This window comes from Vicugna pacos, chromosome 24 (genome assembly GCF_048564905.1).
Source record: "Vicugna pacos chromosome 24, VicPac4, whole genome shotgun sequence".
Classification (NCBI taxonomy): domain Eukaryota; kingdom Metazoa; phylum Chordata; class Mammalia; order Artiodactyla; family Camelidae; genus Vicugna; species Vicugna pacos.
The window spans coordinates 17,293,034-17,299,520 of NC_133010.1; positions in this window are offsets into that span (position 1 = coordinate 17,293,034).

Below are 6,487 nucleotides of genomic sequence, written 5' to 3' on the forward strand. Positions count from 1 at the left end.
TAGGGCACACATTTCCATAAGCTGTCTTCCACAATCCTATTTATATAACTATGTGGGTGGGTTATATTAGCACTACACTGGATTTCATCAATCTTATCTCTTGGAATCGGTACAGTCTATTTACTCTGATATTGTTCTGTTCAATCCTGCTAGCTTTTACCCAGCTTTCGTTCCTCAGAGGTCCGTTCAGGGATCTGAGCTGTTTGCTTTTTAGATCTTCCTGTTAGTATCACAGTCATTGCCGAGAACTCTCCCCTCAACTGAGAGTTTTACAATTCAAAACCTCATTACATTTTATAGAACCATATTTGGAATCTCTATCCCCAACTGTTTGAAATTGCCTTTATTTTTACTTAAGAGCATTTAGGTATCTGATCAGAAACATTTTGGTGGATGAAAAAGAACAGATTAGCCATAGAAAGTGAGGGTATGGGAGGCACATTAGAACAGTGTTCAGTGATCAGATTTAATATGTTGACGGCCGGTTTTGCCTGACAGGTCTAACACCATTCATTTACTGTTTAGAGACAATGGTCAAATTCCAAAAGGACAGAATGTCAAAATACTGGAAAACCTAGTGTTGGAAAATGAGGGGAAATGCACTCTGATATACTGCTGGTAAGAATGTAAAATGTACAATCTTTCTGAAAAGCAGTATATAGAAAGCCTTAATAATTGTCTAATCCCAATGACTCAGCAACTCAGTTTACAGGAAATAATTCTGGATTTAAGCAAGGATAAAAGGATGTTCAACATAATTTGGCTATTAATAATAATATACTGACAGCAACTTAAATATCCAAAAATAGGGGATGAATAACTTTAGGTACATGGCATGTTATGCATCTTCTGAAAATTATGCTTTGAAGAATATGTAATGGTATCGAAAAATGTGTGTTACATATTAAGTGAAAAATACCTGTTTATAAAATAGTATACATAGTATAATGCTATTTTGGAAGGAAAAAAACTGTATTTATGCATAGAAAACCAGGTTAGAAGTATATACACCAAAATAAGAGTGTTTATTTCTGTGTAGGGGCTTATGAATGATTTTTATTTTCTCCTTTGTGCTTTCCTTTCCTTCCTAAGTTTTCTATAATAAACAAGTATTCCATTTGCAAGTAGGGAAAATATTATTTTAGAAAATAATGGGAAGCAGGAGGGGAAAAATCACTCAAAAACAGTATATAGTGTACATATGTACACCCACTACAAGAATTCCCATTAACAAAGAGATATTAACATTTGCAAAGAAGCACATGCAGGCTGCTAAAATGTGGTGTGTGTATGTATGTGCAGAATCAGTGGTCTGAAAACCCAATGATCTTTATGCAAAAAGGCATAAAGAGAATTAACAATCCATATAATTTTCTCTTTCCATAGACAGAATGACTTAAACATTTTTTTTAAAGCAGAATTTTGGGGTTGGTGAAATAAACAATGCAATGCAACGTGGAACTTTAGACCCCCCAAATTATGATTTATTCCACCCACGTTCTTTTTGCCCAGCTTCTGGTTGAGAAGAGCTGTCAGGATTTCTGGGTGTGCCTTTGTGTATCTGTGGTCTGTGGGGACAGAGAGTGTCCTCAGGGACAGGAGCTGGGAGAGATTTGGAGAAGATGATGCTGTCCCGATAGTGTTTGTGGGCTCTGTTGTGTCCTAATAATGGAGACTGAACAAGAGAACTTGACAAATAATTGACCCACTTCAATACAGAAAATAATGACAAATAAAATAATTGTAAAAGTAATTGGAAATATTTTCTTTTTTCTATTTTAGTTTTATAACAAGGGGCCACCAACTCAGATGGGGAGGTAGAGGGAGACCATGTTCCCACTTTCCTCCTATCTGCTCTGCTTCCCCCAGGACACCCTAGGTGACTTTTCTAAGAGGTCATATAGGGTAAAATGCTCTCCCCTATCCCCAGTTTAGCCTTTATTTCTCTCAATAAACCTATTATCATTGAACGGTGCACTGAACATGCTACTTGCCCGGCTGCTTTGTGAGCCATGGCATTGGGGCCGCTTCTGTTCCTAAACACCTATTTTCAAATCTGGTTCATTTACAGGAATTAGGATTAACCTTCTAATGGGCAAAACCAAGAGGCCCTGGGATAATTTAGAGAGCCTGTAGCCCTCCCAGTGGGTCTCTGCTCAGCCTGGATCTTTTACAACATAACCTTGTTCAGTGGTCAGTGGGTAGGTACCCTTTGGAAAGTGGGAGTAACTGGAGATTTTGTAGAGACCTGTGCTGTCCTCAAAGCATTCACTTCAGAAATTCAGCAGTTAACTTGCTACGACTGTCCCAGTGAAGTATTTGGGGTTGCATCTTGAGGAATTTACTGGAAGTCATTTATATAATGTGGTAAATTTTACTTGCTCATTCTAATTCTCCTCTACTTAATTAAAATGCCATCAAGAATTATACCAGTTTGTCCAAGGGTAGATGAAACAAGGCAGCCTACCCTTTATAGCTTTTTTAGTATAAAGGAACCTTTCTTCACTCTTCCTGTCACTTCCACAGACCTGGCTGAATCTATCAAACCCACAGCTGGGAAATCCCTCCCGCCCTTTTCAAGGAGTGCCTACAAGTGTCAGTCTTTGAAAACAGGGACTAACCTCCCTTGGAACTTATTTGATTGTCAGGAGCATCTGTGATGCTTCAGCAGTAGAGGCAGTAGGCATGTACGGAGATGTCATCCTGGAATGTTGTTCAGGTCCCCCGATGAGGTCCTCATCATCACATGCTGGACAACTGTGTTGTGTTTCAATACATTCCTGGCCCTGATTGGAGCTTCCTATTTTTTTTTTTAACTTTGTCTTTTTTTCTCAACATGCTGATGTTGTTCCTGACTCTCTCTGTGGTGGTAGGTTTCAAGGGTCCTGGAAAACCATGGCATTTGTTCCCTGCTTATTGCTTCTTATAAAGTACTTTCTAGATTATATATTTTTACTCTATCAGTTGATTCATTTTTTACCCCTGTGGCTTTAATTTTCCCTTTCTCTGACTCCTTCCCTAAAACATATAAATGCTCTCAGATCTCCCCTATCTTAAAGAATTCTTTCCTTGGCCAAGATACTACTATTCCTTGCTAGAGTCCGTTTTAGCTCTATTTCTTCAAAGAGTATTCTGCCTGGCTTTTGTCTCTTCCTCCCTTTCACTCATTCTTCAAAATCCACAATATTCTGGCTTTTGTTCCCACAAAACTACAAAACTGTGCACATTGGTTTATCAAGTACTCCTAATTGCCCACTTTCAGTTTCCATCCTATGTGACCTCTCTGTAGCGTTAAGGTGCATTGTTCACTCTCTATTTCATCAAACTCACTTTCTGGGTGCCTGAGACCCCATTTCCCCCAGTTCTTCTGTTTCTGACCACTGTCCACTCCTTCAGTCTCGTATTTTGCAGTGTGGTCTCTTTGATCTTACTTTCTTGTCACTCTAGTCTACATGTGGTCCTCCCTAGATAATCTATAAATTGGTGGCTTTAAATACCACCTTCCATCTGCCTTCTGTCCTCGACTCCCTTCCCTTTACCCAAGTTAAACCTGAGACTACTGTTCCTCTCCTAGCTATAAACCTCACCAGAGGTTAGATCATCTAATTCTCATTCTCTTCTGGCTTCATGTTGCCCGGAATAAAGCCCAGACTTGTCAGGCTGGCATTCAGGGCCCTCCAAGAGAGTCAGTCCAAGCCCAGTCAATACCTTGAGAACAGTATCTCTGACCACAGCCCTAACTTAGCCAGTCTGCTGGTAGTTATGCCAACATTCAGAGTGTATCTGCCTCTGCATATCCACCCATGACATTTTTTAGCTCAAGAGATATACACTAAATAAATGAATGGAATATCAATCAGCTCAGCTATCAAACAGAATTCTTTTGACTTTTCTCAGCCTTGTTCTTTTTCTATCACCTCTGTGTAGTCTTCCTAATCCTTTCCCTGGAAGCTCTCTCTCCCTCCTTGAGCTCCTGTGGCATTGTTTTATTATATTAGTACTGTGACACTTTATACATTTTTGTAGTCTTTCCAATGCTCATCATGTACTTTTTAAATGGATGATAGACTTAATGCTTTCTTTTTAAAACTATGTAACATGAAGTCCTTGGGATATGAACTTTGTGGCTCCTCCACAAAAGCTAAAAAAACCCACTTAATAAAGAACTTAATATTTAGTAAACTAAAATAAAAAAGTAGACTTAGTTCTATTATTATTATTATTATTATTATTATTATTATTATTATTATTATTATTACTATCACCATAGGAATGTTCCTAGAACCTACACAGAGCAGATTACTATAGGGATCTGACAAAGGAATGGTAGGGTATTAAAATGAAACCAAAGGTTAAGAGATTGGGGGAATTTTATATATATTAGCAGTTGGTAATTTTCAACATAATCTGCCATTTCAACAGTGTTTGTTATAATTTCATTTCTAACTGAACAACAGGTTGTTCTAATGTATTAGGCTAATGGAACCCGAATGCAGTTAAAGGTGTTATGGTCAGGTTAAGTATTAAAAATCATATTTGACTACTATATAATCAGCATGGTCATTAAGATGTTACCAGTTTTAGAATTGTTGATCTTATATCAATGTGTATGTAATTATGATTTATGTTGACCTTATGTACCTCTATCATATGACCCTGGCAGCTACTGAAGAGAGTTCTTTGTTACTTAGTGGTGAGACACATTTCCAAAAGTCTTTGGGTTGACTAACTATATTTTCAACATACGTGTAGTTGGTCTGCATGTCAGGCAGTGACTTGGCATGAAGCCACAGGTGAGCACATACGAAAAGTGGTGTCCCCTGATCACAGTTGTAGACCTGTAGTGGATACAAGACAATTTGGAGAGTGTGTTATTGTGGAGGAATTGGGAAGATGTTTTTTAATCTTGGACTTTAGCTAGATTTCTGATGGCCACTAACACAAAAAAATACCCTGCTAATGAGTAGGCCACTTGTGTAATTTTTTTTTACTTAAAGTAAAATGTAAAATGTCAGGCAACTATCCATGACTTACTCTAGGGAAAGGGAACAGCTAATGATTAGTCTTCTGTTTACAATTAAAGTCTGATTTCTTTTCCTAATTTTGGTTGACTTGCTGTTGGTCCTCTGGACTCCTAATAGGCCTTGTGGATTCTAAATAGATTCTGCTTTGACTCCCAATTACCATGCAATTAAAGGACCTCCAAATGCTGCCCTTTAATTTTGTTTATGTTCCTTTTCTCTAGGCTTTTGTTCTGTAATCTACTTTTAGTTACCATGTCAGTTCTTTATAATCTCGTATTTGCTTCTAGTGACACATCACCCAGTTTTCCAACACAGCCCTTTTTTAAAGATTAAAAAAACAAAACCTAAGGAAATCACCAAATGGCTACATAAACTTTGGTGGAAACAAGTAATATTGGAATGGACTAAATTGAAAGGGGGCTGGATTAACAATACGAGTTTGGTAACTTATTCCAGCCCTGGAATGAGGGGTGACTGCCTTTATCCCTTTGTTCTTGGTCTCCTAGGTTTAATTGAAGAGACATACATTTTGTTTGTTTTCTAAAGTAAGGACCTGTTTTGCATGCCTGAATTTCATAGTCAGGTGGCTGAATAATGGATAATCAACCCCTATCCTTTCACCGTTCAGGGTATAGTCCTGAGGTTCTTTACAGAAACTCTCCCTTGCAGGGCCAGCTTCTCTGAGCCTTCCCTGGTGATGGTTAGCTAAGATGATAATGAGAGAAAATTAGGGGAGACTCCCCATGGCAGTCAGGCCACAGATATACATTCTAACAGTGACCTTTAAGGGGCCTGCTCCAAACCCCCGAAGAATCACTCAAATAGTAACTAATTAGGGCTTTTCTTGAAAGCAGCCTCAAAAACAACTTCAATATTGGGGATTTCGGGAAGGTAGAACACCTGGTATCTGGTGGAGCCTCTCAAATCACACTTGATCTCATCTAGCTCCGTAGAGTGGTGGCCCCAGACCCAGAGACCTTCAGAGGTCTGAAAGGCTATGATGAGAAGCCAGGATACGAGTCCTTAATGAAGATCAGTTCAGCACAGTAAGCAGTAATCACCATCAGGCCTTGAAAAAGTGCTGAGTTACTCTTCCTTCTGCTTTCTCTTGATGATTCAGAAGGGTAGAGGGGAAAAGTCACAGATATGGGTTACCCCAACCGATAAATAATTGAAAGAATATGGAATGCAAATTCAAATGCATTTCTTTTCATAACAACCCTGCTTAAACAGCTCATTCAACTGTGTATGCCAGTAAATGGAGTGGAATTGGAATTGACAGGAGGGGTTTCTCTTGACTGTGCTTGAATATGCCAACTGAGATGCAGAAATGCTTTCTGGTGCAAAACAAAGAAATCAACAAATGAAGGCAGTCATTCTGAGCAAGCCTACTCCTTTCTCCCCTTCCTGATGAAGCACCTAATGAAATGTAAAGTGGTCCAGGAGCTGTAGGCAGAGAATGC